This window comes from Pituophis catenifer, unplaced genomic scaffold (genome assembly GCF_029215685.1).
Source record: "Pituophis catenifer annectens isolate HBS135680 unplaced genomic scaffold, rPitCat1.0.hap2 SCAF_5, whole genome shotgun sequence".
Taxonomy (NCBI): Eukaryota; Metazoa; Chordata; class Lepidosauria; order Squamata; family Colubridae; genus Pituophis; species Pituophis catenifer.
Window position 1 is genome coordinate 89,522,680 of NW_027256885.1, and position 10,294 is coordinate 89,532,973.

Below are 10,294 nucleotides of genomic sequence, written 5' to 3' on the forward strand. Positions count from 1 at the left end.
GCTTCTGATGTCAGAGTAGAAAACCTTGAAGCCTTTCAAATGCATTGGATTACAAATCCACAATCTCAGATGAGCTGGGTAATGGGCGTCTCATTCAACCCATCCCTGTGTTGTTTTTATTAGGAAGAACTGTAGTGAAATTGATAAAATGTTTTTCCAGAGACACAGAGGATCAAGTCCCAGTTCTCCCAACTGTTCTCACCAGCCTGTTCATAGAGTGATGTTTGGGATTTAAAAAAAAAGTGGGGGTGGGGGTCCTCATGTGCATTATGGAAGAGCTTATTCAGATGTTAGCATCCTATAATCCTCTTACAGTGGGTGTCGGCAATGCACGGCTCCAGAGCCGCATGCAGCTCTTTCTTCCCTCTGCTGTGGCTCCCTGTCACCCTGTCATGGCAGAGGAATGAAAGAGCTGTCACCCTGTCATGGTGGTGGCAATGGCTGGAGCCTTAGTGTGGGAGCAAAGCGCCCCTGCGCTTGCCTTTGCTTGCCTTTGTCGTGTACATTTGCTGTTCTCGCTTCTCGCAGCGCCTTGCGCAGCACAGTGAAATTTAGTGTGCTTCACAATGGGGGAGGTAGGGTTCCCTCCTCCTGGAGCCCATTACAACGCGGAGCCACAATGTGACCCTGCCCCACTCAGCTTGCTCTCGCCTCCCGGATATCAGTTGCTTTGCCTGCGCTTTTCCTGCAGAGCTGCCGGTGTTGTGATGCCCTGCCTCCCCATCGGCTAGCTGGTTCTGGTTACTATTAGACCCAGCTGGTGGGACTGGGTTACATTGACTGTTGGTGGTTGTTTTGTGTGGAAAAGTGTAGTTGTCAGCGTTCCAATTTATGATCTCCTCCAGCGCTGACATGAATGAGAGAGGGAGAAGCTTTGCTTTAATGATGAGATGAACTTTTACCTAGTTTCCTGCTTTTTAGTAGATAGTGTTACCTGGGTGACGGAGGGAGGGGGGAATTCCTGTGAATAGAGAGTGCTTGGGACGGAGAGATGGATCTGCACAATGGCCAATGGGACATTGGGGTTGAAGAACGGAAAGGGAGGGGTGTGGAAGGAGGTGCCAGTTTTGGCTGCACAAAGAGTTCGGGGATGTCGTTCTTTCTATTCTTAAATAAAGAAAAGATTCATCAGAGACCTTGCGTTTGAGAATGAAGTTTATTTAAGATAGCAGCGAAACCTGACAGAAGTTTTACCAACACCCCTGGAGGGCCATCTGTTGTGTTTACCAGTGCAATAAACAACTTTACTGGTGCCTGCATCTGCCTATGTGACCTGCATCAGAACAGTCTGCAACAGCCACTACATAGGACAAACAGGCAGAAGACTGGCAGAACGCATCCATGAACACCAACTAGCAGTCAGAAGGAAGAATGGGACAACTCGCCATGGCCAACTCACCATGGCCAGCTCACCATGGCCAACTCGTCATAGGACAACTCACTACAGGACAATTCAACAAATACAAAAGTTAAATTAATTTCGATGGAACCATGGCCAATAATAATAAAATAAAGTCAATCCAGAAATACAAAAGTTTCAATAATTTCAATGAAAACGTGGTCACCACCAATAAAAGTACCTGAATGAAATGAAATACAGTGTTGAATTGTCCCGTGGTGAGTTGTCCTGCAGTGAGTTGGCCGTGGCAAGTTGTCCTAGACCTGTTAGAAGACATCATGAAAACTCTTTAATTTCACAACATATGGACAGATTTAATCATAGTTTCAACTGGAAAACTGTGACCATCCTAGACCAAGCCAAGTCCAAAAATGCTAGGGAATTTCTAGAAGCCTGGTACTGTGACAAATTAGCCATCTATAGACATAAACAATATCTACATACTGTGCAAGAGACAATTAACAAGCCAAAAGAGGAACAAACAGACCAAAACACCCCCCCACCAGCAATCAGCACCCAGATGAGCATAGATTAACACCAAGATTAACATCAGACCAATAATCAAGTAAACAATACCCCAATCAAGGAACTGCCAAACAAACCAACAGTAAACAGCCCAACCAAAGAATCTGTCATGGCTTTGTTGGATCACGGTTTGGAGGAGGAAGAGGAGTTGGAACCAGGACCGTCCAATGGGGAGGGAATGGTCCTCTCCAAACGAGTGGAGAGGCCAGCGGCTGAGGTTGAGGCAGTCCCAGGGCTGTCTGGCGGGGGGAGGGCACCAGATGGAGAGCTGCCTGCAGGAGTGGAGCAGCTGCAGAGGGCCAACTGAGATGACAGGCTCCAGACCACTTCTAACGAAAAGCAGCCCCATCCCTCTTCACAAGGAACACCTGGGGAAGGGTGATTTAACCAGATGCTGGGGGAAGGTGTGTTTGTCGGGAACACCTGTTTGTTTTGATGTGCACCTTTCTGGCTTACCTGGAGCCTGTTACTTGAACTTTGGACTATGGTTTTGGACTCTGAACCTCAGACTTCACTTGCGGACCTTGGACTTGGCTGTCTGACGTCAAACTCTTGAACCATGCTTTGGTTGTTGGAATTCTGGACTTGTGTTGCAGACTTGGTACTTGTGGGTATTGTTACTTCCCTCTTTGCCTCATGGGTTGGCTAGGACTTAGTTTGTGGAACCAGGGAATTCAGACTGAGGGTAAACTGAAGGCATGGGCAGAGCTTCACCGGCACCCTGGGTGGGTCATTTGGTGCTGTGTTAGTGTGCAATAAACTGACTCTACTTAATCTCTGATTTGCCAGCATGACTTGGGTCAGAACAGAACTCCTAAGACCACCCCCACCAACCCTGACAGGGCAAGCCACTAGAATATAAAGTGAGAGCAAACCCTACTCCTTACTAGCACTGATGATGCTACCTAGTTTGGGTAATGAAATGTCTGCAAGAAAACAATCAAGCTCAGAGAGCACCAAGGACCCCTCATTTCAACCCTGAATTACAAATATTCTCCTTTATTAATTCCCAATATGGTTGAAAAGTCAAAAAATGCCATGCTGCCTGCCAGGCAGATGAGATCCAATAGGGGGTTCTGAGCAACACACCAGCGAAGATTGGCATTAATTATTGGCTTGAAGCATAAACAAACCAGTAGTGGGTTCCACTTACCTTAGCTACTTGTTCGGAACCAGGAGCGCTCGCGTGCGGCGCTTCTGCGCATGTGCAGAACCTTCTGTGCATGCACAGAGCATCCATGATGATGTCTGGGCGGGTGGGCAGAGCCTCCCACCACCGCCACTACCGGTTCACCTGAATCGGGGCGAACTGGTAGAAACCCGCCACTAAAACAAACGTCAAGGAACAGAAAGACATCCACATGTGGCAAAACAAACATGTTGACAATCTGATACTAGCTTAGGCTGACTGATCCACAGTAGCTAGTGGCTGCCTCCATCCAAAATCAATCTATACTGTCAGACTGGGAGCATTTGGCCAGAGAGGGACACCTCCCTTGTACAATTAGGCTACTCCCATATTTCATTTTTTCTCTCTTTAAAATGAACCCCTTGGGGCATTCATTTCAAAGGAAGCAACAAACTGTTGCAATATTTTCACCAAATTAAGCTGCCTGGTTTTTAATTGATTTGGAGGTTGCATTTCATGACTGTTTTGTGTTTGTGCACGCCTATATGTAAACACACTCCTACAATGGGAAGATCAGTTTTCTTCAGATGAAGCATTAAAAAAGAGCCTTAATATTTTTTTTATTACTTATACGATTTTTTATTAGCTTATAATATAACATACAAAGAAAATACAAAAGTAAATAGTAGGGAAAATAGGGAAGGGAAAAGGGAGGGAAAGAAAAGGGGAAAAAGAAAAAAAAAAGGCATTGACTTCCGATTCCCTTTGGTGCAGTAGAATAAGGCATTAACAAGTACCTCAACTTTTTACTTTTATATAATAGTTTAAACTAGCCATTTCTATAGCAACAAATCTATCTAATCGATAAAACCCAAAATCAAAGTTTCATTTTTTTCCACCTCAAGCACAAAGTCCAGAAGTGGTTTCCAAGTAGAAATAAAGGTATTTGGTTTTTTTTTCTTTGATCACAGCAGTCAATTTAGCCATCTCTGCTAACTCCATCAGTTTTTGCAGCTATTTGTCCATTGTGGGGATCGTGGAAAATATATTAGAAATTGGAGTAAATAAAATATGCCTTTGAGAGAAATCTGTGTAATATGTAAGCTGGAAAAAAAAAACCTAAGGTAAACTGATTTGAGGATAAGGGTCAAAGGATTAAAATTAGATAAAATGTTGTTTTATAAAATATAATAAAAATGGAGTGGTATTGAATTGAAACTAAGAATAAATGGTGATAAAATTGTAAGGTAAACACTTAACAAGAGGTTAGAATATTGTAAAAATTATTTTGATATGACTTGTATAAGATATAAGGTAAAAAAGAATAAAGATATGTTTAGAATTGTTATGCAGATGTAAAAATGAGTGAAAGTGAATTTGAAACTAATTTTGGATAGATATAATGGATTTATATAGATGAAAATGTGAAATTTGAGGTAAAATTGGTTTTTTCTTAAATTTTGAATTTCTTTTTTATCTTCTTTTTTTTTTCTCTTTTTGTTTATTTATAAAAGATGTAATGGAAATTGTGAATTGAGCTTGTGAAAGGAATGTAAGCGTGGTAACCCATCTATGACCAGATCGAGATTTTTGCTCTTGAAAGTTATGTTTTTATGTTTAAATTTGAAAAAATAAATAAAAAATATTTACAAAAAAAAAAAAGAAAGAAAGAAAAAGGCATTGACTTCCGATTCCCTTTGGTGCAGTAGAATAAGGCATTAACAAGTACCTCAACTTTTTACTTTTATATAATAGTTTAAACTAGCCATTTCTATAGCAACAAATCTATCTAATCGATAAAACCCAAAATCAAAGTTTCATTTTTTTCCACCTCAAGCACAAAGTCCAGAAGTGGTTTCCAAGTAGAAATAAAGGTATTTGGTTTTTTTTTTTCTTTGATCACAGCAGTCAATTTAGCCATCTCTGCTAACTCCATCAGTTTTTGCAGCTATTTGTCCATTGTGGGGATCGAGGTGACCTTCCATTTCTGTGTGTAGAGTAGTTCTGCTGCCATCAACATGTATAACATCAAAGTTCCAATTTTTTTTCCAAGTCTTTTTCCATTAAACCCAAAAGAAAAGTTGCTGGTTTTCTGTTTATATTCACTTTAAGAATTTTCTGTATTAAGGTATGAATCCTACTCCAATATTTCTTCACTTTATCACACATCCACCATAAATGATAAAAAGTCCCTTCTTTACATTTACATTTCCAACATTCATTTGAAATGCCTTTATACATTCTTGACAACTTGTCTGGAGTTAAATACCAATGATACATCATCTTTTAGAGGTTTTCTTTTAAGTTATAATTTAATGTAAATTTTAAACCTTTCTTCCACATATTCTCCCATTGTTCAAGCATTACATTATATCTAAAGTTTCTTGCCCACTGAATCATACAATGCTTTACTTGTTCATTTTCCAGATTTAAATTCAATAACATTTTATAGACTTTAGCAATAATATGTTTATCACTACCACACATTAAGATTTACAATTCATTTTTAACATAGTTAAACCCATAATTCTTTTTGTCTAGTTTAAATCTTTCTTTCATTGTAGATATGTAAACCAATGGCAGACATGACCTTCTGATTCTAGCTCCTGCTTAGATTTGAGGGTAGGGTCTGGGCCTTCGGCTGTTGTTGTGCAACGCCAGATCCGTGGTAAATAAGGCCCCCCTCATTTATGATCTTATTCATGAGGGGGGAGCGGATGTGGCGGGTATTACGGAGACCTGGTTGGGCCCAGAAAGGGGGGGGGGGTGCCCCTGGTTGAAATGTGCCCACCAGGTTTCTGGGCATTTCATCAGCCGAGGGCCCAGGGTAGGGGCGGGGGGGGGGGTGGCGGTTATTATTAAAGAAAGTCTATGTCCAAGGGAGACCACTGTACCTCAGATAGCCGGATGTGACTCCCTCCTTGTGAAGTGGGGTCATGGGGTGCAGATGGGCCTGCTGAACACGTACTTGGCTCCCTGCTGCATGGCAGTGGCCCTGCCCGAGCTACCTGACGTGATAGCCGGGGTGGCGGTTGATGCCCCCAGGTTTATGGTTATGGGGGACTTCAATCTGCCATCTGTCGGCGAAATGTCTATGGCGGCTCGGGAGCTCTTGGCTTCCATGACAGCCTTGGACCTGACCCAATTAGTTCAAGGCCCTACTCACTTGGGGGGACACACTCTGGACTTGATTTTTGTCTCTGGTCAGTGGCAGAGTGATCTGGAAAGAGGGGATTTAGTCATTGAGCCCTTATCATGGTCTGATCACTCCCTCCTTCGCATGGACTTTCGAACCGCTACACCCCGCCGCAGGGAAACGGAACCGACTAGGTGGTTCCGTCCCAGGCACCTGATGGACCCGGATAGGTTCCTGACGGAGCTTGGGCCATTCCCTGAGGCTCTGGCTCACGGCGCGACTGAAGAGTTGGTGGCCGCCTGGGATAGGGCGGCCACCGGAGCTCTGGATCGTGTCGTGCCTTTGCGGCCTCTGACCCGGTGCCAATCTCAACTGGCTCCCTGGTTCTCCGAGGACCTGAGAGAGATGAAGCACCGGAAAAGACACCTGGAGAGTTATTGGAGGGCCAGTTGCTCCGAATCTGACCGAACACTGGTGAGGTCTCATATTAAGACCTACCTAGTGGCGATAGAAGCGGCAAAATTTAATTATTTTTCCGCTCTTATCGGGTCTACAGAGAACTGCCCAGCTGCCCTGTTTAGGGTGACCCACTCCCTCCTTCATCTGGGAGCGAGGGAAGACCCCTTGCAGGGCAGGGCTGAGGATTTTGTGCAATTCCTGCATGACAAAGTCACTCAGATTCGGGAAGGTCTGGACTCTGGGTAGATCTGGATGGACTGATGGAGGGGAATCTTGAGAATGTTATCTGGGAGGGGTTTGACCCTGTGACTCCCGAGGACGTGGACAGGATTCTGGGGAGGCTTAGGTGCTGGCCTCCCGGGAGGTTACACGAGGCTGGTTCCAGGGGATTATTAACGCTTCTTTGAGTGAGGGTTACTTCCCCCCCCTCTTTGAAAGAGGCGGTGGTGAGGCCTCTCCTCAAGAAGCCTTCCCTGTACCTGGCTGTATTAGCGAATTATCGCCCAGTCTCCAACGTTCGCTTCGTTGCGAAGGTTGTTGAGAGTGTGGTGGCGCGACAACTTCCCCAGTACCTGGATGAAGCCAATTATCTAGACCCATTCCAGTCGGGCTTCAGGCCAGGGCACAGCACTGAAACGGCATTGGTCTCATTGTTCGATGATCTCTGGAGGGCTCGGGACAGGGGTTGCTCCTCTGTCCTGGTCCTATTAGATCTCTCAGCGGGTTTGATACCATCGACCATGGTATCATGCTACGACGATTGGAGGGGTTGGGAGTGGGGGGCACCGTGTTGCGGTGGTTCTCCTCCTTCCTCTCCGACCGTGTGCAGTTTGTGTTGGCAGGGGGGCAGAGGTCGACCCCAAGGTGCCTTGTATGTGGGGTGCCACAAGGGTCAGTCCTCTCGCCCCTTCTGTTCAACATTTATGTGAAGCCGCTGGGTGAGATCATCCGTGGTTTCGGGGTGAGATTCCATCAGTATGCTGATGATACTCAGCTGTACATCTCCACTCCGAACTACCCCAATGATGCCCTTGATGTGATGTCCCGGTGCCTGGAGGCTGTGCGGATCTGGAGGGAGAAACAGGCTCAAACTCAACCCTTCCAAGACTGAGTGGCTGTGGCTTCCGGCGGCCCGGTATAGTCAGCTGGCACCATCGCTGACTATTGGGGGTGAAACCTTGGCCCCCACAGAGAGGGCTCGCAACTTGGGTGTTCTCCTGGATGCACGGCTGTCTTTGGAAGATCATATGACAGCCATGGCCAGGGGAGCTTTTTATCGGGTTCGCCTGGTACACCAGTTGCGTCCCTTTCTGGACCAGGATGCCCTGCACACAGTCACTCATGCCCTCATCATGTCCTGTCTGGACTACTGCAACACTCTCTACATGGGGCTCCCCTTGAAGAGCACTCAGAGGCTCCAGCTGGTCCAGAATGCGGCCGCGCGGGTGGTTATGGGTGCGACTCAGCATACCCATGTAACACCCCTCCTGCGTGAGCTGCACTGGCTCCAGTTGGTCTTCCGAGTACGATTCAAGGTGTTGGTTACCACCTTTAAAGCGCTCCATGGCTTAGGACCAGGGTATATACGAGACCGCCTTTTGCCAGCAACAACCTCCCACCAGCCAATATGCTCCCACAGAGAGGGGCTCCTCAGGGTGCCGTTGGCCAAACAATGCCGACTGGCGACACCCAGGGGGAGAGCCTTCTCTGTGGGGGCACCAGCCCTTTGGAATGAGCTGCCCCTAGAGCTTCGTCTTAGCCCCGACCTGCGCAGTTTTCACCACGCCCTTAAGACCCTTCTGTTTCAGCAAGCCGGACTGGCCTAATATGAATTTTAAATGGGTGTATGTGTGTTTTAAATTGATGGCCAAATTTTATATATCTGATTTTAATTGGCTTTAAATTTTATAAATTCATGTGTTTTAATATGGCTGTACACTGCCCTGAGTCCCTCGGGAGAAGGGCGGTATAGAAATTTAATAAAACTAAACTAAACTAAACTAAACCCAAGTTGAAATATATTATTTTACCATAAATCCACCAGTTCAGTCTCGTCACCATTTCTTTCCTACAGACCTGAAAGAAAGTGAAACCTAAGGGGAGACCACAACATTTTAAAATATAGAAAGACTGGATTTGAATATTTTATTGGTAATATTCTGAAAAGGCATTTTAAAATGCTGAGAATATTTGGTTGATTATTGGAAGAAATTGCTTGAAGAAAATTGGAACAGCAATCAGCTGTTAGATTTTGTGTAACGTTGAAATTTTAGGTGAAGGTTCCATCTACTGGTGAAAGAATATATATTATATTTTTACAAGCCTGGGAATAACCTTGAAATAATCTGAGGATTGATAAGGCAGAAAAGAGAGTGGAGACAAACAACACCTGGAAGACTGCCTTTTTGAGCATTGTTTTATACTTATTTGCTTCACGGATGATGGGGAACAAATTGTGAGACTTTTGAAGATTTCTAAGTAGAGTGGATTAAAAATACCAGGAATTATAATTGAAATTGAAGAGTTGACTATGTGGTTTAAGAAGACATGGGGAAATCTGATGGATCACCTAGGATTATAAATGTTGTCTGATAACTGCTTAAGAGGCGAAAAAAGAAAAACTAAAAAAAAAATTTGGGGGGGAGAATTTAGAAGGAGTAAACTGGCCTGTTGAGGACTATAAAGAACCATAAATATTGTGTACCCTAAGGAATAATTTTGGGACTGAGTAAACTGTTCCAATATTGGCTTTTTGGTGTTACAGATAACTGAGATTTGGGGCCTTTGGTAGATTATTGAGTAACTTTTTGATCCATCAAAATAAGGCAAAATGTTTCAACAGGGAAAAATAAGTGTATTTCAAAAAGAAATATTATTGATGTTTCAAAGTATTCATGAAACTATAACAAGGAACCACAGGGAGATAAAGGATCTGATACATGATATAGTTGTGAGACCAGAAAACTCTCAGCAAATGACAATGAAAAATGAACAAGAAACCCAGGAAATAGAGGAGAAAACAGAAAGAACAGAGGATAGTGCAGATAAAACAACAAATGAAACAAGAAGACAAGGAGAAGAAAGAGATAATAAAAACCTATGAAACAGATTAGGCAGATTATACATTAAGAGATCAACAAATAGAACTGGATAAACAGAAAGACATTCCTGAAGTGAGGATAGAGTCACTGATAGGCATATTGAAGGTTTGGCAGCGAGAGGTAGATGTAGAGACAGATGAAATACTTAGATCAAATATGAATGATGCATGGAGATACAAAATCACAAGGGAGGAGTATGGTAGACATGCCAAAAAATCAAGAAGAATTGAAATACTAAAACGGGCAAGAGATGATGGTTAGAAATAGAATACTTCCTAATATAAGATTAATTCAATTAAGAATTAGACTAGAGGTAGAAACTAGAAAGGGGGAAATATTATTATGTATATTCCTATACAATATTTGAAAATTAATATGTAGATGCAAAGATTAGAAGTTGAAATATGATTTTACTACGTATACTTAAATAATATTACTATTGTTATTAGCATTATGTATTAAAATATTGAATAATTAAATGAGGAAGGATTATGTACATGGTGGAGCAAATACTAACATGTTAATCACTTCAATTTTAATATTTA